Source organism: Rana temporaria, chromosome 12, assembly GCF_905171775.1.
Source record: "Rana temporaria chromosome 12, aRanTem1.1, whole genome shotgun sequence".
NCBI lineage: Eukaryota > Metazoa > Chordata > Amphibia > Anura > Ranidae > Rana > Rana temporaria.
The window spans coordinates 85,092,316-85,116,473 of record NC_053500.1 but is presented as its reverse complement, the minus strand read 5'-3'; the positions used below and the strand labels follow the sequence as shown (position 1 = coordinate 85,116,473).

The 24,158-nt window shown below is 48.7% G+C and overlaps 1 protein-coding gene across 1 annotated transcript in view; it reads right to left on the bottom strand.

Annotated features, from left to right (window-relative positions):
* Nucleotides 1-21,101, bottom strand: part of LOC120919481 (mediator of RNA polymerase II transcription subunit 1-like) — a 525,430-nt gene extending 504,329 nt beyond the window's left edge. Inside the window, 1 exon segment of the mRNA XM_040331663.1 lies at nucleotides 20,952-21,101. The gene's annotated coding sequence lies outside the window, so the exon portion shown is untranslated.
* Nucleotides 21,102-24,158: the final 3,057 nt, after the last annotated feature.

Here is a 24,158-nt window from a genome sequence, read left to right as displayed (position 1 = left end):
CATGGCGACCTGGCGCCCGGGATTTGTCGACCCCTGCCATAGGGAAGGCTGACATGGCCCCTATCCCTTTGGGGCCGAGATGACACCCTACTGGTGCCTGGCCTTTGTTGCAGTGGCACTGCGCTCGAGGTGGACGGCACTGTGCTCGAGGTGGACGGGCCTGCGCTTCTGGGAGTAGGCTGCTTCTCCACGCCAGCACTCTTTTTCACGTTCCTCTTCTGATTCTGTATCAGACCCACTGTCTGTAACGGGTTCATAGGCCGAATCGGAATCGGACTGAGACTCCCCGCTGCTCTCATCATTAGAGGCTGGTAGGCCTCCTCACTAGTAAAGATTTTTTTTTGCCATACTGGTGGCTGGTGAGGCTGCACTGGTGGACACAGGCGGCACTGATGTGCCAGTGCACACTACAGTTAGTGGCACGGGTGTGGCTCTGGTTGCACTGGTGTGGCTATGGTGGCACTGATTTGCGCACAGGCGGCACTGGTGGGCACAGACGTGGCACTATTGGGCACAGCAATAGGCACGGGGACACTCACAGATCTCTCCTCTCCTGGCGCAATCACGTGGTAAATCCCGTGGACCCGGCGTGCACGGATGTTTTCGTGTGCGCGGGAAGGATTCTCTGGGAGGACATTATATAACAACCTCCCAGAGTTAAGCAACCACCCTGTCGCCGTTATTTGGCGGCGGCTGGTGGTCAAGTGGTTAATATACCTTCCAACAGATTGAGCTCACTGAAATGCCAGTTTAAATTTAAATGGTCGGACTGTTCTCTCAAGTATCTGGGAACCTTGATCCCAGGTGATTTGAACCTTTGACCTCAACTTCCCACCTATATTGACACAAGACCCGTCTATTGTTACAAGAGTGGACCAAGGGATTTCACTCCTGGTTATGTAGATGTAACCTCGTTAAGATGTCCATCCTCCCTAAATTCTTGTACTTGTTCCAGGTACTACCGTTTAGGATTGCACCCCAATACTTCAAGCAGGTTAACTCCCTTTTCATTCAATTTATATGGGCTAACTCCAAACCCAGGCTACGCAGGTGCCAACACTGCCTAAACATCTTGGAGGGCTGGCCCTCCTGAATCTATGTAACTATTACGGGGCAGAACATCTTGGAAGAATCATGGACTGGAATCAACATAATAGGTCTAAACTGGGTCCAATTGCAATCCCTGAGCAAGACGATGGAGACGGTGGTTCGGTTTGGGGAGTTCTTGGGCCTTAAAATAAACTGGTCTAAGTCAGCCTTAATGCCCCTGGACGAAGCCCTGTTGTAACACGGAGACCAGGTGGGTGGTATCCCTGTAGCTACCTCCTTCAAGTATTTAGGAATACGAGTGACACCGCGTATCGGGGACTATGGTATACTGAATATCTCCCTGCTGCTGGCGAGGTTTCACTCCCATGCTAAAACGTGGAATGCTCTATGTATGTCGGTTGCGGGCAAAGTAAATCTGATCAAAATGATTCTTATGCCCCAGTTGCTTTACATGCTCCACAACTCCCCATTGATGATCCCACTAAAATCCTTTAGGATAGTGAATACTATCAGCAGACCAGTTTCAGCAGACATGTTTGGCCGTGTGTAAGCCCGAGCGGACCATTTTCGGGCGGATCGGACAGGTTTCCAGCGGACAACTGTTTCCTGGACTTGCTTTAAAACAGTCCGCTGGAAACCTGTCCGCCCGGACATGTACGGTCGTCTGTACAGACCTACCGTACATGTCCTGCCGTCCGCCATCCCTCGCATGCGTCGAATGACTTCGACGCATGCGTGGAAGCATTTTAAAGGCAGGCCGCCCATGTCGCCGCGTCATTGTCGCGGCGACACCGCGGACACGCCCCGCGTATTGTTTACGCGCGGACCTCTGTTCGATGGTGTGTACAGCCATCGAACAGAAGTCCCCGGGCAGACATGTCTGATGAAAACGGTCCGCGCTACAGAGCTACAGTACACTGCTTCGCAAATTTCTCACGAAACATCCCCTGACAGTTAGAAGGAAGTGGGAGGTTGATGTAGGGCCCCTGGACGAAGATCAGTGGGAGGAGGCCCTGCAGTCGGTTACCATTTGTTCCCTGAATGTGACACAGCGGCTGACGCAATTATATACACTCCTAAGAGTATACTACACGCCCCACAGATTATATGATATGGGATTGCGGCCCACACCGACTTGTGCGAGATGTAAAAGGGACCATGGGGACTTGATACATATGCTCTGGTGCTGCCCCAAGATGCATGCATTTTGGAAGGGGGTGACAGACACACTAAATGCAGTATTCCAGGTTTCGATCCCATTAGATCCTAAACAATGTCTCCTGAATCTTCTAGATGAGCTGGAATGGGAACCCCTTATTTTTGTGGCCAAAAAACTGATCATGCAGCATTGGAAATCTGAGGCGCCCCCCACAGTCAGGGAATGGACCACTGCACTTGGTAATGCACTGAGAATGGAGAAGGTTATATACCAACATTGGGGTTGCTCTGGAAAATTTGAAAAGCTATGGGACCTGTGGTTGGGAACACCGGGGCTAGCCCCGGATGACCTAATCATGGACAGACTTGAGCTAGATGTGGGTTGAATATGCTGCTTAAGATAGGCGCGCACTGGTCTATGGGGGGGCGGGTTGACCTGGCGCAGATAGGGGCCAGGGGATGGTGTGGTGGTTGGCTGCGGCTGTATGACCTCTCAGAATGCTGATCCCTGTTTAATTACAGTGCTGTATTGTTTATGGCCTTGTATGTGTTTGCTATATTTGATAAGATTTTAGTACTTTGGACTGTATCTGTCAAATTTTGATTAATAAACTTGCTTTATTGAACAAAAACAAATAAAACTGGGTCCAATTAGAACAAGCCCAGAGAGAGGTGCAGTTAAAGGGAGCCACTTGGTGCTTCGACCGACTACCCCCAGTCCCGATTTCCCACCCTGTCATTGGCACTACCCTTCGAGTGGGAGCGACAAATATATTCGCAACCCACCTCTCCTCTGGTGAATCCCCACTTTATCCAATATTTGGAAACCCAGCATTCCCCCCCGGGACTGGAATCGGTGGAGTACGTGACACTTACATCGACAGGGAGAGATTGGGCCTCTCATTTCTCTGAGGGCACTCAGTGGCCCTCTGTTCAAGCCCTGACTAGTGAAACTGGAAACTTTTGACTCCCATTTTGGAAGGTGATTCGCTTACACCACTTCCTACATTAAATAGCGAACCTGGCACACTATCATCGAGAACTGACGACCTTTGAAGAGTACTGCAGGGACTAGGGGGCCTAGCCTAAAGTACTATCCAAAACATACACGCTACTTAACTCCCCCCAACACAACCTGACTTGCCCTTCTTGCAGAAATGAGAAATTGACTTACAGCGCTCGTTTACTGACACCCAAAAACAGACGATAATTAGATTTTCCTTGAAAACACTGATCTGCATGAAAATTCAGGAACTTAATTATAAGATCTTGACCAGGTGGTACTACACACCTCAGGTATTGCAAAGATGCTTCCCTACCTCCACAAACAAATGTTGGATATGCCAGACAGAAGTGGGGACACTTCTTCACATCTTCAGATCCTGCCCCCGATTGCAACACTTTTGTACGACAGTTAGAACGGTCACCCAGAAATCGGACCATGCAATCTGTAATGACCCTGCTTTTTTCCTGCTTCATGCCACCTCGATCCTGGCACAGAGCTACAAAAAGTCAATCATACAACACTTACTGAACGCAGTTAAATCTTGCATTCCCCTCAGGTGGAAGAAAAGTTCACCCCCGACAGTGGGGCTCTGGATGTGCATAGTGGAGGACATTAAAAAGTTAGAGGATTTAGTCCTCACTACCCAAAACAAACAAGAGAAGCATTTTAAGGCATGGAGGCTCTGGAACGTCTTTATCTTCTCAGGTGGTGGATCGGCCCTGCTTAACTCTTAATCCGGCACAGTGATACAGCCCTAATGGTCACCACGGCTATTGACATGCTCATAGCACTGGGTCACCCTGCCCCTCTACTTCCCTTTCACCCCCTTCCTCCCCCCCCGTTTATTTTTTGTTTTCTTCTGGTAATTCTGCATATTTTTTTTCTTTGTCGTTTTCTCAGGGACCGTAGTGTATCCCTTTGTTTTGGTAATCTTCCTATTTTTATGGGTTTCTCTTCCTTTTTTTTTCTCTTCTTTTAATTAATGATATACAAGAATTGGACAGGGCAATTGAATCTCTGATACTTGAGACATGATGATACCCCTACCCAACAATCCTAGAGTAATGTTAAACGTCTGAGGTTAATACTGAACAGGTGGTCACAAGTTCTAAGGATAATATTGTCCCATGTTGTGTTATTTACACCAGACAGACTGTCGGCCTTGTCTGAGATAACTATGTGCGTGTCCTTTTTGTTACACTATGTTTGTACTGTAATGTTGTTGTTTTTTGTGTTTTTATCAAATATATATATTTTTTTTAAATTCTAGCCCTAGACCACCTCTGTAACTCAAAACATGTTACCGGTAAAAAAATTAAAGTGTCGCCTATGGTGATTTTTAAGTACCGAAATTTGGCGCCATTCCGGGAGCGTGTGCAATTTTGAAGCATGACATGTTGGGTAACTTCATCTTTCACAAAAAAAAAATTGGGCTTGCATTACTGTTTTTTTTTTTTTTTTTTTTTTTAAGCATGAACAGTTTTTTTTCCCCAAAAAATGTGTTTGAAAAATTGCTGCGCAATACAGTGCAGGATAAAAAGTTCCAAAGACCGCCATTGTATTCTCTAGGCTCTCTGCTAAAAAAAAAAACATATATAATGTTAGGGGGTTCTATGTAATTTTCTAGCAACAAAATAATGAGGAAAACAATGTCAGAATAGGCCTGGGTGGCAAGTGGTTAACCACTTACCTACTTCCCACCCAGCCACTGCACATATATGGCCGGGAAGGCTCTGTGATTGACGCTCCTGATCAGATGACAGCTGTATCCAATCACAGCCGTCAAGTGATGTAAATAGAGAGCAGGTTGCTAGGCGATCGGCTCTCCTCACACGGAAGTTGTCTGTGAGAAGAGGAGAACGGATCTATGCAGCCGGCCAGTGATCAGTGAGCATGAGCGTTTTTTTACAGCTTTTAAAACACTGTTAACCGGCCCAATGTCCCCACACAATGTAAGCACAAAAGTCCCCACACACACACATATGTAAAAGTAAAATCACATGCCCCAATGATCCTCTGCACACATATGTCCGTTATCACCTACGCACATATCAGGGGTGGAACAACTGCCATATCGACCCAGCCAAATGGGGCGTGTGGCTCCGCGGATGGCTCCTCAGGCGGCTCAGTTGGTGAGAGAGCGAATAGCGAATAGTTTGTGGGTAAGTGGGCTGGACAATCGGGGAGCTGGTGGGCGGGGGAACAGAGAGATGACATCATCTCCCGGCACCCATCCTGCATCCCTGCAGTGCAGTTTCCCCCTCACTGTGCAGGCAGCCGCGGGAAGTAGAGAGATCTCTCTGCTGCCTGACTCTGGGACATAGCAGGAAAGTGACATAGCAAGTGACAATCCGTAATGTGCGGACAGCGACGTGGCAAGTGACAATCCGCAACGTGTGGCGGGTGACACGGCAAGTGACAATCCGCAACGTGTGGCAGGCGACGTGGCAAGTGGATAATCCGTGACATGTTGCAGATGATGTGGCAAGCGACAATCCACAACGTGTGACATGTGACAATCTGTATCTGGTGACAGGCGACGTGGCAAGCCGACAATCCGCAATGTGTGGCAGGTGATGTGGCAAGTGACAAGCTGCATCTGGTGGCAGGCGACGGTGGCAAGTGACACGCTCAGGGCTCCCACTGACTCTGCATTATGGAGAGATGAGCTATTTCATTTTATATAACAATGTAATAATAGAAATGACCAGTTACACTTACCGGTAGCTGGATTTCTGCTAAGTCTTACAGGACGGCACCCTGGGAGATGACTGGCTTCACCCGACAGGAAACACAATCAAAAAGAGGTTTAAAAACCCCGCCCCTCCCCGTGCTCCTCAGTTTGAGATAAAGTATGAACCCACCAGTGCACGGGGAAAAAAACACAAAAAATACAAACCAATAATGTATCAAAAAAGGGTGGGAAGTAGGCCTGCCGTCCTGTAAGACTTACCAGAAATCCAGCTACCGGTAAGTGTAACTGGTCATTTCTCTAGTTGTCTTCCAGGACGGCACCCTGAGAGAGAAGCAAGTAGCTTCAGGACTACCTTAGGGCGGGACCACTGCTTGCAGGACCTTTCTACCAAATACCAAGTCCTGAGGTGACAGTAGTTCAATTCTATAATGTCTTAGGAACGTGTTCTGACTTGACCACGTCTCTGCTCTGCAGATCTGCTCCACGGAAGCTCCTGCTCTTTCTGCCCAGGAGGTTGCTAGTGAGCGTGTAGAGTGTGCCTTAATCTTAGGGATAGCTTTACCTGCTTGGGTATAGGATAGGGAAATCGTCTGCCTAATCCACCTAGAAATGGAGGCCTTGGAGGCCTGATGGCCTTTTTTCTGGCCTGAAAAATTAACTAATAGATGGGTAGAGTGTCTAAATTCACTAACCCTCTCTAAATAAACTAATAGACAACGTCTAACATCCAGACAATGAAAGGGAGCTTCCTTTTCATTCTGGGGATTTGAACAAAAAGAAGGGAGAACTATCTCCTGTGACCTGTGAAACTTGGTCACTACCTTAGGAAGGTACAGGGGGTCCTGGCTTAGGACAACCCTGTCCTCAAACAAACGAAAAAATGGCTCTTTAATAGAGAGAGCCTGCATATCACCTATCCTCTTGGCCGTCGTGACTGCCAAGAGGAAGGCGAACTTAAAGGTAAGTAATCTAATTGGAATAATATCGATTGGCTCAAAGGGAGCTTTGGTCAACTGATCCAAAACAATCGAAAGATCCCAAGGCGGAACCCTAGAAACCTGAACTGGGGACAACCTATCCCTGGCTGTAAGGAACCTTTTAATAAGGGGATCCAGGGATAAGCGTCTATCCAAAAAATACGATAAGGCTGCCACTTGGACTTTTAGAGTCCTGGAGGCTAGCCCCTGGTCCACTCCATCCTGGAGGAACTCTAGGATGGCCGCAGTCTCCTGTTGGGATACTTGTCTCACCGAACACCAGCGACAGGGAGGAGGGGAGGAGCTACTGACCCGCGCTTTAAAGCAGGAAACCAGGTCCTCTTGGGCCACCAGGGTGCGACCAGGATAAACCTTCCTACTGCTAGGTCTAACCTCTGTAGGACTGTCGGAATTAGGTTCAGAGGAGGGAAGGCATAGGGCAGATGAAAACTCCATACCTGGGCCAATGCGTCCACCCTCTCCGATCCGAATTCCCGGGAAAGGGAGAAGAACCTCTTCACTTTCCTGTTTGTCCTGCGGGCGAAGAGATCCACCTCTGGGCTGCCAAAGTGCTGACAGATCAGACTGAAAACTTCTGAATTCAGTTGCCATTCCCCCTGGAGAATGGGATGGCGACTCAAGTAGTCTGCCTTCAAATTGAGGGTCCCTTTCAGGTGTACTGCTAAAAAAGAGGGAATCCTCTGCTCTGCCCAGCCCAGGATCTCTAGTGACAACTCCAGAAGGGTGCGAGATCTGGTGCCTCCCTGATGATTGAGGAAGGCTACCGTAGTCGCATTTTCGGACAGTATCTAGACCTCCTGGCCCAGAATTCTTTCCTCGGATGCCTTCAGAGCTTCTCCAACCACTAAGAGCTCACGGTAGTTTGAAGAGGCCCCCTTCTGTTGCTGGCTCCAGGAACCCTGGGCACGGAGCTCATCCAAATGAGCTCCCCACCCCCAGGCGCTGGCGTCTGTGGTTATCCTGACTGGATTGGCCTGACTCCAAAGGAGACCTGACCGTAGGTTCTGTGGGAGGAGCCACCAGCCTAGTGAGAGCTTCACTGGATCTGGAATGCTGACCCTGACATCTAAGGATTCTCTTTTTCCGTCCCAGGAGGAAAGAAGGAAGAATTGAAGGGGTCTGGAGTGGAGCTGTGCCCACAGGACCGTCGGGATACAGGAAGTCATTAGACCCAGTACCCTCATGATGTTCCTGAAGGAGGACTCTGCTTTCTCCATCGTTGACCTGACCACTGTCATGAGACCCTGAATCTTGTCTTTGGGCAAAAAAAAAACTTCCTCTCCAGGGAGTCTATCAGAAAACCTAGATAAAGCTTCTTCTGCTCCGGAAGGAGCGAGGACTTTTCCTTGTTGATAATCCAGCCCAAGGACTCCAGGGTAGTCATGACTGTGGTTAGGTCGGAAAGAAGGAGATCTCGACTCTGATTGTACAGTAGCAGGTCGTCGAGATAGGGGACTATCGCAAACCCTTGCAAGTGTAGGAAGGCGATCGCCTCCGCTAGGACCTTGGTAAAGACCCTTGGACTGGAGGCCAGTCCGAAAGGGAGGGCAGCAAATTGCCAATGCTGTAACCCCTGGGCGGAGGCGATCGCGAATCTGAGGAACCTCTGATGGCCCGAAAAAAAATCGGGACGCATCCCTTAAATCTATGGTAACCATGAATACATCCCTCAGTAGAAGCCTCCTGAGGCTGTAGACATTCTCCATACGAAACCTCTTGTGGAGGAGAGAGGTATTCAGGGGGTCTCAGATTGATAATCAACCAAAATTTCCCTGATGGTTTTGGGACCACGAAGATATGGGAGTAGACTCCCAAACCTTTGTTTCACAGGGACTGGAACTACAACCCCCTGTTCTGCGAGCTCTGCGATGTTTCGCAGAAGGCCTGCCGACTTGAGGGGGTCTCTGGGTAAGTGAGTCAGAATACATTTTGGAGGGGGAAGCTGATTGAACTCTAGCCTGTAACCCTCCCTTACAATCTGAAGAATATGGGGGCTCTGTGAAATACTCTCCCACCTAGGAAGGAACTGGGAGAGTCTTCCCCCTACCTTCACATCATTTGGACTCCTTGTCGTTGGGTTAAGGGCCCTTTCACACCAGTGGACGAACGGTCCGCTTTTCATAAGTCAGTTTACGGACTTACAATGGTTCCCTATGGGATCACGGCCGTTAGCGGATGGAGCATCCGCTTACGTCCGTAATCACCCGCCTCCGTCAGGATCCGGTTTTTCAGACGGAAGAAAACCCTATTTTTCTTCCGTCTGACGGATCGGATGAATACGGACAGACGGTCCGTATTCATCCGATTCCCCATAGGGGAGAGCGGAGGAGAGACAGGGCGGTCTCTGCACTGTGTGCGGGGACCGCCCTGTCCGCCGACAGCTCAGCGGGGATTAACGGAGGAATCCCCGCTGAGCCAAACAGGCTAACGGAGCGGATCAATACGGATCCGCTCCGTGTGAAAGAGCTCTTAGTGTTGGAAAAATGGATACCCCTTTTTTGCTTGTCTTTCCCAACACCCCAACGTCTACTGTTTGAGGGCCTCCTCTCTGAAGGACGGCTCCTACCTCCGAGTCCACCCTAGGGGACACGAAAACCTTAGTTAGACTTACCGGTAACGGTATTTCTATGAGTCTTTCAGGACAGCACCTGGAGAGAGCGCAGCTCCACCCACTTCCCAGGAAACACTGCAGTCAATGCTATAACTTCCGCCCCCTTCCACCATGGCCTCAGTTGTTCACGAGTACCTCCGGCCACGCTGAAATTAGATAAGCAGAACATAGAAACTACACACATTAGCATATATATATTATCTTTAATAACAAAAGGGCGGGTTATCGGTGCTGTCCTGAAAGACTCATAGAAATACCGTTACCGGTAAGTCTAACTAAGGTTTTCTCACCTCGTCTTTCAGGACAGCACCTGGAGATGATAATCGAGTACTTACTCTAGGGTGGGACCACCGCTTGCAGGACCTTCCTGCCAAAAGACTGCTCTGCCGCAGGGAGCAAATCCATCCTATAATGACGAGCTAAGGTGGAAAAGCTTGTCCACGTTGCCGCTTTACAGATGTGCTCTGGCGAAGCTCCAGCCCGTTCTGCCCAGGAAGTTGCTACCGCCCTAGTAGAATGGGCCACCACTCCCGGAGGGGGTTCCAAACCTTTAGCCTTGTATGCCTCATGGATAGCCATACAAACCATCTAGCCAGAGTACTCTTGGAAGCCCCATGCCCTTTGCGGGATCCCGAAAACAGAACGAAAAGCGAATTCGCTTTTCTGAACTCACTAGAGACCTCTAGATAGCGTCTAATGCATCTCCTCACATCTAAGGAATGGAATTCTCTCTCCTTTGGACAAGAGGGAGCTGGACAAAAGGTAGGTAACACTATTTCCTGCGTCCTATGAAATACTGACACTACCTTCGGAAGAAAACCCGGATCAGTTCTTAATACTACCCTATCAGGGAAGATTGACAAAAAAGGCTCCAAAATGGAAAGCGCCTGAAGCTTGCTAACCCTCCTCGCTGAGGTGACCGCTACCAAAAGCACCAATTTCAAAGTCAGAAACTTTATAGAGGCGTCTACCAGTGGTTCAAAGGGTTTTTTAGTCAAACCCCCCAGGACCACTGATAAATCCCACTTGGGGAAAAATTTAAACGGGGAAGGCCTAGCCCTGGCTAAGGCCTTAAAAAATCTGATAACGTAGGGCTCTAGAGATAAACGTCTCTCTAGAAACACTGACAAAGCCGCCACCTGAGCCTTCAAGGTGCTGGCTGCCAGACCCTTATCCATACCGTCTTGTAAAAACTCCAAGACGGAAAAAGTATTCAAAAGGAGAACAATTTTTACCTTCACACCAAGAATTGAAAACCTTCCAAGTCTTGAAGTAGATGGCCCTCGTGACCTTTTTCCTGCTACTAAGTAGCGTATCTACCAAGCGTTTGGACAAACCCTTACTGCTAAGAATTAGCTCTTCAGTAACCAGGCCGTGAGTCTTAATCGACTCACGTCTGGATGAAGTAGAGGGCCCTGAAACAGTAAATCTTTTCTGACTGGCAGTACCCAGGGATCTTCTACTGCCAGTTCCAACAGACTCGAAAACCAAGGCCTCTTGGGCCAGTACGGGGCTATCAGGATCAGAGTAGTCTTCTCCTCCTGAAGCTTCCGTAACACTAAAGGAATGATCTGAACTGGGGGGAAGGCATAGCACAGGCGGAAGGGCCAGCGTTGGACTAACGCATCTAGACCCTCTGCCTGGTCCATTCTGTTGAGAGAAAAATATCTTTTCTTCTGGTAGAAAAATCTTCCCCTGAACAGAGTCTATAGTGTATCCTAGAAAGACTATCCTCTGGGAGGGCACTAAATTTGACTTATCTTTGTTCAGAATCCATCCGAGCCCTTCCAAATGAGCCTGAGTCCTCCTCAGGTCCAGGAGAAGCTGCTCCTCCGACTTGGCGAACACCAGGAGGTCATCCAAGTATGGAATTATAGAAATCCCCCTGAGCCTTAGTGGTGCTAAGGCCTCTGCCACCACCTTTGAAAAGACTCTGGGAGAGGAGGAAAGGCCAAATGGGAGGGCTCTGAATTGGAAATGTCTCACTCCGCTCACTGTTCTGATGGCTAGGCGCAGATAGCGCTGGGAAGAAGTCTTGATCGGGACGTGCAAATATGCATCCCTTAAATCTATCGATGCTAGAAAGCACCCCAGAGGAAGAAGCTTTCTCACCGAGTAGATAGAATCCATGCGGAATCTCTTGTACCGGATAGCTAGATTCAGGACTTTTAGGTTTAAAATCAACCTGAATTTGCCTGACGGCTTTCTTACTAGAAATATATGGGAATAACAGTCCTCCCCCTGTTCTCTCTGGGGCACTGGCGTAATCACCCTCTGTTGGAGAAAACCTTCCACTGACAGCATTGCCCGCGATTTTTCCTGCTCCCTGGGCAATTGGGTCACATAAAACCGCGACGGTGGCCTTCCCGAGAACTCCAGTGCGTAGCCCTCTGCAATCAGTTTGAGGACATACGGACTGGACGTCGCTTCCGCCCACTGTGGAAGGAAGGCTTGAAGCCGACCTCCCACAGCCGGGAGACCGTCACTGGGGTTTGGCAGGCTGGCTGGGGGAGCGAAATAACACCCCAGGCTTCCCGCGGCCCCTCTGGGACCGCCAGGGTCTACCACCCCGGCCTCTTTGCGCATCCTTAGGACCCTTGGCTTGGAAAAAAGGACGAAAATTTTTCTTGGGCCCCGAAACCACCTTTTTTAAAGGAAGAGCCTTCTTTCTATCCGCCGTCCTATCCAGAACGGCGTCTAGCCCTGTGCCAAACACCAAGTCTCCTTCAAACGGTAACCCACACAGTTTAACCTTAGAGGCTGTGTCCCCTAAGGATGGACAGCATCTGTGTTTGCACCTCTAAAAAATCCTTCATGATCAGAGAGGTCTCCTTCCCTGTTAGCTTCTGAATGCACCTGGTACAAAAGGGCTTAGAGTGTTCTGGAGGTAGCTTATCACAGGGGTTGACAAATTTGCTTGGAATCTAGGAGCCAGGTAAATAAGTTAGGAGCCAGAAAACGTGCCCCGTCCCGACGAGCTTGCGCGCAGAAGCGAACACATACACGAGCAGCGCCCGCATATGTAAACGGTGTTCAAACCACACATGTGAGGTATCGCCGCGATTGGTAGAGCGAGAGCAATAATTCTAGCCCTAGACCTCCTCTAACTCAAAACATGCAACCTGTAGATTTTTTTTAAACGTCGCCTATGAAGATTTTAAAGGGTAAAAGTTTGTCGGCATTCCACGAGCGGACGCAATTTTGAAGCGTGACATGTTGGGTATGAATTTACTCGGCATAACATTATCTTTCAGAATATAAAAAAAAAAATGGGGATAACTTTACTGTTGTCTTATTTTTTAATTTAAAAAAGTGTAATTTTTTCACAAAAAAAGTGCGCTTGTAAAGACTGCTGCGCAAATACAGCGTGACAGAAAGTATTGCAACAATCGCCATTTTGTTCTCTAGGGTGTTAGGATAAAAAATATATATAATGTTTGGGGGTTCTAATTAGAGGGAAGAAGATGGCAGTGAAAATAGTGAAAAATAACAGAATTGCTGTTTAAAGCGGGGGTTCACCCTTAGAGGGCACTTTTTCCCCTTCGATTCCTGCTCGTTTTCTCTAGGGGAATCGGCTATTTGTATTAAAATATGTGCAGTACTTACCCGATTTCGAGCTGCATCTTCTTCCGTCGCTTCCGGGTATGGGCTTCGGGAATGGGCGTTCCTTCTTGATTGACAGTCTTCCGAGAGGCTTCCGACGGTCGCATCCATCGCGTCACGATTTTCCGAAAGAAGCCGAACGTCGGTGCGCAGGCGCAGTATAGAGCCCCACCGACGTTCGGCTTCTTTCGGCTACGAGTGACGCGATGGATGCGACCGTCGGAAGCCTCTCGGAAGAATGTCAATCAAGAAGGAACGCCCGCTCCCGAAGACCCATACCCGGAAGCGACGGAAGAAGATGCAGCTCGAAAACGGGTAAGTACGGCTCATATTTTAATACAAATAGCCGATTCCCCTAGACCGAACGAGCAGGAATCTAGGGGAAGAAAAAATTTTTTTTTAGAAATGGGTGAACTCCCGCTTTAACTAGTAATGCTTAACTTGTAATACCAACGGCTCGCCACCAGATGGCGCCAGCTCACAAAAAAAAGCCAAGTCGCCAGGACCCCATTTCTAGTCGCCATGGCGACCGGGATTTGTCGAGCCCTGGCTTATCATTACAATAGCCACATCCTTTAGATTTAGAAGTACTCTTAGAAGCACGACTAACATCCCCCTGGGCAATGATAACTCCTGGGAAAGAAGGAACACACAGTAATGCACACCCGGTTCCCAGGCCATACACCCTGCACAAAGAAAGGAAGACTCACCCCCAGTGGCTTCCTCCGTAGCTGGGCCTAATGGCCTTTCCTCCCGTTCCATGACGAGGGAGGATAGGAGCGCCTCTCTCTCTCTCTGCTGCCGCGTGTGCCTGTGTCTCCGGTAATTGGTCGACTGGCGTGCTGAAGCGACGGAGGCTGCCATCCTAGCGGAGCCGGATCCGGAAATGACACGCGCCGCGCGTGATGTCATCGGAAAGCGCAAGCCGACTCCTCCGGAGGCCGTAAATGGCGCCAAATTAAAACGGGATTCGCTCTGCCTCACCATCACAGACGCCAGAAACCATTGGAGAGGGCCTGCCCCACAAGCCTCCAAGGTAGGGGGAAGACCTGGGAGAGAGAGAGGAATTCAGCCCCCTGGAGCTCCAGGATACCCACTTATCCCAAGGAGACTCCAGCACTCAGGGGGGTTCTTACGCTCACTTAGTGAGGCCCCCCTGAGCAAGAAGGGAACCCCCAGGAGGGACAATCCGCCTAGATCCAAAGGCTACCCAGTGCCTGCAAACCAGCTCCCCGTGGGTGGACCACCAGCCCCAGGCCTTAGGTCAGGAAAAATAATAAACTGTTTCGCTGTGGGGAAACACAATCAAGAACTGAGGAGCACAGGGAGGGGGCGGGGTTTTTAAACCTCTTTTTGATTGTGTTTCCTGTCAGGTGAAGCCAGTCATCTCTCAGGGTGCCGTCCTGGAAGACAACTAGAGAAATAATGTGTTTCAATAATCCTGACACCATAACAACCATGGGATGACGCTCTTGAAGCAGCAGACGAAGGAGAATCTTATCTTCTGATACTGTTGGACCTAAGCGCAGCATTTGATACTGTAGACCCCAAATTATTGCTGACTCGCCTAGCTGAAGTAGCTAGAGTCGCTGTCTCGGATTTACCCTGGTTCTCCTCCTTCTTGGAAAACCCTCAAATAGTGAAACTGGGTCCACTCCTTTCACTTCTGAAAAACACACAGTGTCATGCGGATTCACTCAGGGATCCCCCTTGTCGCCCGTACTGTTTAATATCTATCTCCGCCCTCTTTTTGAAATCATCAGTAACCAGAAGTTACTCTACCACTCCTACGCGGATGACACGCAACTATATTTTCGCATCTGCAAACAATAAGGATCATTATCTCGGACTGGAGAAATGCCTTACTTTGATAGAAAATTGGATGACGGAGAGTTATCTTAAACTCAATGGCTCAAAAACAGAACTTTTCCCGTTTCACGCCAACCGAAAGAGACTTCCCGCACCAATATGGACACCGCCGCTCATTCTGGGACAAACCATCACCCCTAGCACCAAAGTCAAAAGTCTCGGAGTCATTTTTGACACCCACATGACAATGGATGCACAAATAGGGTCAGTAGTCAGCGGATCCCACCATCTGCTGCGCCTGCTACGTAGACTCATTCCCTTTATCCCGAAAGACATAGGTGGGTACAATTATCAACTCCAGACTCGACTATGCAAATGCCCTCTACCTCGGACTCCCAAAATACCAAATCACTCGTCTGCAAGTTGTTCAAAAATATGGCCGCTCGACTCGGGACTGGGAAAAAACCATGGTAATCAATCTCACCTTTACTGAGATCCCTTCATTGGTTGCCAGTAAAAGACAGAATCACTTTTAAGGCACTCTGTCTGACACATAAGTGTGTTCAAGGAAATGCCCCCCAATATCTATGCGAAAAATGTAAAATGTCACAACTAGAGGTCGACCGATATATCGGCCGATATTTGGCCGTTTTGGAGAAATCGACCGATTTTCATTCAAATTCGGCCGATATTTACCATGGCCGCTAGCGGTGCCACGGCTCCGGAGCTAGGCCGAAGCCGCGGCCTTTCCTGATGCTGTGACCACGGCGGAAAGGCCGCGGAAAGGCCTAGCTCCGGAGCCGCGGCCATCGCGGTACACCCAGTGCGGCGGCCCTCCTCTCTGTTTACACCCAGAGGAAGAGGGGCCCGCTCACTGCTATCTGCGGACTTTTTTTTTTTCAGGAAGGCGGCAGCCAACCAGCGGGCCTGTAACAGCTAATCGGCGGCCGCCGCTGCCAACAACCTCCACACACAAAAAACGTCCCCTAACGTGCTGCACGCCTACAAATCCCAGAATGCAGCACGGGCCGGCAGTTACCGGCCCGAGCTGCATTCTGGGGCTTGTAGGCAGAGGTATAGATATACAACATTTTATAAAACTGCAGCGCTAAAGCAATAATCAGATTGTGACATCCAATTCCCCACTAAGGAAAGACTATCAAGTCCTTTCAATATACAGTAGTTCTAAAGTGCTCAAGAAATGTGCAAAGGCACTAGACAGAATGCTTCAATGGAAAGATGGCACCATGGACCCCCACACAAGGAAGGTCAGCCAAGCAATATAAAAAACAATCCTGAACAGGGATCCAATGGGGTATGTTTCACCACATTTGTTCAAATGCTCCCAATCTGCCGATAGTCTCATCTAGAATCTCCCGAACGTTACAGGGAAGCGAAGCGAACGATGCGTAACAGTGTCATGTTTTCCCATAAAGAATTTATTAATAAAAAATATTGCACTCACTTCAATGTAAAACAATCCACATGTCATGTATAACCAATCGTTTCCGACCAGTGGAGGATGTTGGCAGCGGCCGCCGATTGGCTGTTACAGGCCCGCTCTGCATTCTGGGTATTGTAGGCAGAGGCGGGGCAGGGACAAATGGAGCTTTCTTGTGCTAGGCTAAGAGATGGAACGGAGCCTGGAGCGCTCCGCTGGTGGGCATTGATGAGGTGGCAGTGAAGGACATTGGGCTGTACTGGTGGGCACTGATGTGGTGATTAGAGGTCGACCGATATGGGTTTTTCTCTGGCCGATACCGATATTTCAAAATTGGGGTGGCCGATGGCCGATATTTTAGGCCGATATTTGCGGCCGATATTTTAGGCCGATTTTCTTTTTTTTTTATTATCTCAGAAAATCTAGGTTGGGGAGGAGGTTATTGTTTAGGGTGTTGAGGTGGAGTGCAGCCTATCAGTGTCCATCAGTGCCCAACAATGCAGCTCACCAGTGTAGCCTATCAGTGTCCATCAGTGCCACCTCATTAGTGCCCACCAGTGCAGCCCATCAGTGCCACCTCATAATTATTAAAAAAGAAAAAAAATACAATCTTAGTCATTTTAAGGAGGGGGTACAGAGAGGTGGTTGTGGAGGAGGGGGGTACAGAGAGGTGGTTGTGGAGGAGGGGGTACAGAGAGGTGGTTGTGGAGGAGGGGGGTACAGAGAGGTGGTTGTGGAGGAGGGGGGTACAGAGAGGTGGTTGTAAAGCTACCTCTCTGTACCCCCTCCTCTACAGCCACCTCTCTGTACCCCCTCCTCTACAGCCACCTCTCTGTACCCCACTCCTCTACAGCCACCTCTCTGTACCCCACTCCTCCACAGCCACCTCTCTGTACCCGCCTCCTCCACAGCCATGTGTTGTGGAGAGGGGTGGGTGGTGCTGGGCATGGATGCATTGTGGAGAGGGGTGGGTGGGGATGCATTGTGGAGTGGGATGGATGGTGCTGGGCGTGGGTGGGGATGCGTTGCGGTGATGCGTTGTGGAGAGGGGTGGGTGGGAATGCTTTGTGGAGAGGGATGGATGGTGCTGGGCGTGGGTGGGGATGTGTTTAGAGGGATGGATGGTGCTGGGCATGGGTGGGGATGTGTTGTGGAGAGGGATGAATGGTGCTGGGCGTGGGTGGGGATGCGTTGTGGAGAGGGGTGGGTGGTGCTGGGCATGGGTGGGGATGCATTGTGGAGAGGGGTGGGTGGTACTGGGCGTGGGTGGGGATGCATTGTGGAGAGGGGTGGGTGGTGCTGGGCATGGGTGGGGATGCATTGTGGAGAGGGGTGGGGATGCATTGTGGAGTGGGATGGATGGTGCTGGGCGTGGGTGGGGATGCGTTGTGGTGATGCATTGTGGAGAGGGGTGTATGGGAATGCGTTGTGGAGAGGGATGGATGGTGCTGGACGTGGGTGGGGATGTGTTGTGGAAAGGGATGGATGGTGCAGGGGATGCGTTGGAGTGGGGTGGATGGTGCTGGGTGGGGATGAAGATGATTGTGTTGCATTGTGAAGATGGATGAGGATGACTCTGTGTGGGGATGAGAGTTACATTGTGAGAAGGATCTCCACAATGTAACTCATTTCCACCCAAAGTCATCCTCATCCATTTTCTCAATGCCAGCCTCAGCCAGGTTTCCCTTTTAAAAGGAGTTTTAATAAATTCTGCAGGGGGGCACAGTAGCACATAATTTGGGCAACTTAACCTCCATACATGCTGGTATCATAATCCAAATCTATCTGCATGCACCTAATAGGCTAGGTGCATGCTGATGAGCTGATCAGCCAATCATTGTTTAGAACTTGGTGTAATGCCAGCAGGGAAGGAAGACATTCCTGCTGGGGGGAGTTACATTAGTCAGGCAGCAGTTGTAAGCCAATGATTGTTTGTTTTTTCCCTGTCCCTAATACAGCAAGCCGAGGGAGGGGCACGGCTGGCGGCGCGATGCCAGTGAAATCTATGTCCCTTCTGTGGTGGCCGTGCAGATGGAGGAATCGGATACATGGGAGTGGGGTCAGTACTGCAGGGCAGGCGGCCATGCGGGCCGGACACTTTAGCCGCTTATCGGCCGATTCTTTCACAAAAATCGGCCTGTGCCGATTTCACAAAAACGGCCGATATATCGGTCTACCTCTAGTGGTGATGCACTGGTTGGCACTGATGAGGTGATGCACTGGTTGGCACTGATGAGGTGATGCACTGGTTGGCACTGATGAGGTGATGCGCTGGTGAGATGCACTGGTGGGCAATGATGGGATGCACTGGTGGGCACTAATGAGGTGGCACTGGTGGGCACTGATAGACACTGATATGCTGCACCGGTGGGCACTAAAGAGGTGGCACTGATGGGCTGCACTGGTGGGCACTGATGTGGCACTGACAGGCTGCACCCCACCTCTCCACCCTAAACAATTATCTCCTCCCCACCCTAGTTTTTTTGAGATGAGGGAAAATAAAAAAAGAACCTGAAATATCGGCCGCAAAAATCAGCAACACCTTTCGGCCATCGGCCGCCCTGATTTCCAAATATCGGCATCGGCCAGAGAAAAACCCATATCGGTCGACCTCTAGTCACAACCCCAATCGCGTTCTGCGATCCACCAACCAAAATCTACTCCAGATACCCAAAGTCAGATACAAGTCCAAAGGAGAACGAAGATTTGGAAACCAAGGACCTAGACTATGGAATGCTCTACCAACCAGCATCCGGTTGGAGGTGAATCACCTGGCCTTCAGAAAAAAACTCAAAACCCATCTTTTCTGAGGGCAAAAGTACAGGAGGGAAAGGATACTAAGCGCCCAGAGGCGATTCAGTTTGCATGTGTTGCGCTATATAACTTTCTCACTCACTCACGCTGTGATGAATGAAGCGCCAGCATCAGCCATAGCCCCCGATAAATTGTCCCCCAAAAAAAAAACGTAAAGCCACATTTTTTTCGGCACATGAGGCGTCTGGACAGAAGGCCGGAAGGGAGTGTGAGACTCAACATATTTTGCTATGGGGCTCTGTGATATCTAGTTGCGCCCCTGGCACATATGTACATGAGCATCTGCGTACATCTATCCGTAATCACACAAACCAATATTATACACTTATCTCGATTTTTTTTTACCAGAGACATGTAGCAGAATACATTTTGGCTTAAATTTATGACAAAATTAAACTTTATTGGATTTCTTTTAAAACCTTTTTTCGCTTATATCGCAAAAAATAAGAAACGTTGTGAATAAATACCACCAAAAGAAAGCTCTATTTGTGATAACAAAATTATAAAAATTTAATTTGGTTAAAGCGTAGCATGACCGTGCAATTGCCATTGAAAGTGCGAGAGCGCTGAAAGCTTAAAATTGGTCTGGGAAGGAAGGGGACGAAAGTGCCCAGTATTGAGGTGGAATGATTTTCCCACTTAATGACCAGGCCATTTATTGCGATATGGCGCTGCGTCGCTTTAACTGACAATTGCGCGGCCGTGTGACGCTGTACCCAAACAAAATTGACATCCTTTTTTTCCCAAAAATAGAGCTTTCTTTTGGTGGTATTTGATCACCTCTGCGGTTTTTATTTTTTTCACTATAAATAGGTTGTGAGTGTGTTGAAGGGCGTGTTTTAACCCGCCCTAAGATACAGCCAAGACACACTGTTTAAAGTGGGGGTTCCCCCAAAAATACATTTTTAACATTACATTCAGCCGAGTTGTCCTAATGACAATCGGCTGTTTTTTTTTTTCCGTACATACCTTATTTCACCGCCGTTTCCGGGTATGTCTTCTCCGGGACTGGGCGTTCCTATCTGATTGACAGGCCTCCGCCCGTTGCATACTACGCGTCACGAGTTGCTGAAAGTAGCCGAACCTCGGTGCGGCTCTATACGGCGCCTGCGCACCGATGTTCGGCTTCTTTCGGCAACTCGTGAAAAAACAGCCGATTGTCATTAGGACAACTCGGCTGAATGCAATGTTAAACATTTATTTTTGGGGTGAACCTCCACTTTAACACACTTGATCCGCCATGCAACAAACAGAAAACACGCTGTTCAATACAGGCAAAACCCGCCCCACAAGAGTGAGGCAGAATCTGGAAATTTCATTCTCTCTCTGCGCTTAGCAGATTGTCAGATACTGCCTCCGATGATCTGCTCATGCGCCGTGTTGACGTCACTCCAGCTGATCAACATATCAGCTGGAGTGACGTTGCGTACTGTGCATGCGCAGACCCATCAAAGTCATTTTCTGACAGAGGGCATTTCTCGATAGAACCCCAGAGTGGAAACTACTAGTTTACCGCCCGGGCAGCGATCCGCTGTGTGTGAATAAAGTCTTAGTAAAAACCCTGATTGGGGCTTTAATTTTGGGGGTTCAGATATACACTAGAGTATTATTCCAGTCTATACCTAACTATTTTTTTTAAATGTCCCCCAACCTATTAAAGCTTTGCCTGATACAACACTACCAATGCCACACTGCGACCTATATGGAACGCGTGAGGCACAATGGCTGCTGTGACATGCTGCAATTTTTTTCCCACCTACACATACCTTGCCCGCTGTCCTTGGCACCCCACATGTACGTTATGAACCCTAAGCTTCGATCCCTCAGCGCTCCTCCAATTCTATCGGCCAGGGCCTACACTCCGAGCCCAGCACCCGGAACCAACCCTTCGTCATAGATCTCGCGAGACAAACACACTCACACGCGAGAGCAGAGCGGAATTCGTGACCTGTAACAACATGGTGCAATACACCGAATGGCCATCGGAGGACGAACGAATAACAATAACGTTGAGGATCGTCTAAGATAGTATTTTGTTTTGAACCCTTTCCTGCTTAGTAGATCACATGAGGTCGTATGCAGTTATCAGTAGTCGGCTACTGCCCTTGATTTAGCAGTTTTGATAAACTTGCATGCTTCAGAACTGTTAGAAGTAAATGGTGCCAGTGAGCACAAAAGGGGTAGAAGGTTTTTGCAGATCCTAAAGCAGAACTTTACCCATAAAAACGTGATTAAAAAAAAAATGTTCTTTAGCAAGCAACATACATTCTACATTAATAATTGTTCTACCAAAATTAGCGTGTCCTGCAAATTGCTTTCAGCATTGCTTCTGTTTTGTTTGTTTTTTTGCTGAATCCCAGAGCACGTTTTTAGGCTGTCAGCAGATCAGCCTCTAGCGGCTCTCATTTTAGGCACAGTGCCGAAAAATTGAGAGTAACAGTTAACTAAGCATGTGCAGAGTAGGGTGTGAAAGTGTGTTTCTGGACTTTAACCCTTTCCTTCCAAGGTCCATATGGCATACTGACCTACAGCACTGCTTGCAGCTCGCCAATTTCACCTTCTGCTACAATCAAGGTCACTTCAGTGACCATAAACTTAAAACAGAATTGTTCAGCAGACTCTGTTGAACAATTCTATAACTCTGATCAGCAGATTGCAATCCACTGATCAGAGATATTAACCTCAAATGTGACCATCTCCCCATGCACCACTTCCCTGTCCCCTGCCTCTCCACCTCCCGCTGCTTCCTTTCATCTAAGACTCTCCCCTTTTTCTTACCATTCCCTTTCCTACCCTCCACAGTACCGATTTCACCCCCCCCCCCCCGGCAAACCGGATACCCTGCAGCTACTCTCAGAAGCTGGCATCCCTCCGCTGTTACACCCATCGGCTACAGGGGCTTAGTGGGGATCCATATATGTCCCCCCACATCACTCTGATCATCCCCCATAACAGCCCTTCCCCCTTCCGATCCATGCCTGCTCCAGCGGCATCACTCCTTCCCCTATCGCCGCCTGTAGCGGGCGGGAAGCGGTGTGGGTGATATTGGGGTTTGGTAAACATGTGTTTACCAGCCCCCTCCCTGTAGTATAGTGGACATAGGCAGCGATCACTACAGAATGCTTCTGTGTGCACTGACAGCTGAGCATAGTAAACCGAGAGTTTACTATGTGTCAGTTTATGAATGAATGAGGAGTCTCTTTACAGACTCTTTATTCACTCATTCATGTAAAATGCTGCTGAGAAACTGACTTTCTTCAATCCCCTTCTCTGAGATATGGGGGTCTGTTTAGACCTCTAATATCTCACCAAAGACCTCCCAAAAAATGTTTATATATATATATATATACAATATATATATAACATTTTAAAAGGTATCGTTCTCTCTGGACGCCATTCAACTGCCAGCAGGAGGTCTGTGTGTGACTGTGGCCTACTGTGGAGAGCTGGATCATCCACCCCAGAGGGATCTTTGGAGGACGACCCTGCTAGTCGAGCAGGTGGATCGGCCTGCATTTGAAGTGGTTGCACTCACCAGACTGTCAGGAGTGGCCGTGCGGTGTAACAGCGCCATCTTCTTTCGCAGAGGCATCATCAAGTGAGGTTCCGGACGAAGTACACCAGGTGGATGAGGATCCATAGTGGTGAGAGGGCACCTACCTATCAAAGTAATTGACTGAGATATTGATAAGTTGATTTCCTGCTATCCAGACTGTCGCTAACACCTGTAGTCCCACGGATTGGTATATATTGCATCTAAGTGTTTCTACAGCCGGATTGTCAGACTTAGCATTTCCTTATTAAGAGAATCAGTCACCTCATATATTTAGGTTATTTTTTATCTTTTACCACCTTGGAGTACAATTAAGTGCACCACCTCATATATCAGGACAACTAAGCTAGCTGAAGAAAAGACTGGAACAGAAGGAACTGCCATTACTTTGTCGCTTACTAAGTTTTACACTATACAGTTAAGGTCACATTGAACTGCACTCTAGAGGGAGCCATTTAGCAACATAAGATTGAAGCATATACGTTGATTATAAAACAAAACATATATTATGAACAATATATATTAAGCAGCGCTCCTAAATGGAATTAAATGACATATGGGATAATAAAGTCCAAAGTATTCAAAGGAAATGTCCAAAGGAAAGTCCCAAAGATGATCCGTGATTTGAGAAGAGAGGAAGGAAGGTGTCTCCTGTGAACCAGGGCGAATGCTATCCTTCTATTACTAACACCACCACTCGTGAGATAGGTAGGGAAAACTCTTACCAGACAACGCTGGAATATAAGCGTTGTATAATCACAATGATCAGAGAAATAGGTGTTTCAAATACTTGGGGGCAGATCCACAAAGAAATGACGCCGGCGTATCTATTGATACGCCGGCATAATTTCAAAATTCCAGCGTCGTATCTTTGTTTTAAATCCTCAAAACAAGATACGACGGCATCGCGGCTTGATCCGACAGGCGTACGTCTTCGTACGCCTTCGGATCTTAGATACAATTTTTCGGCGGCCGCTAGGTGACGGTTTCGTCGAAATCCGCGTCGAGTATGCAAATTAGCTATTTACGGCGATCCACAAACGTACGTCGGCCCGGCGCATTTTTTTCCGTCGTTTGCGTTCGGCTTTTTCCGGCGTATAGTTAAAGCTGCTGTTCTGAGGCGTACTCAATGTTAAGTATGGCCGTCCTGTCCGCGTACAATTTTGATTTTTTTGCGTTGTTTGCGTAAGTCGTTCGCGAATAGGAATTTGTGTAGAATGACGTCACTGTCCTAAGCATTGGCTGGTTCCGGTTTAATTTCGAGCATGCGCACTGGGATACCCCCAGGGACGGCACATGCGCAGTTAAAAAAAACGTTGTTTACGTCGGGTCACGACGTATTAACATAAAACACGCCCCCATCACTTCCATTTGAATTCCGCGCCCTTACGGCGCAAAAAATACACTACGCTGCCGTAAC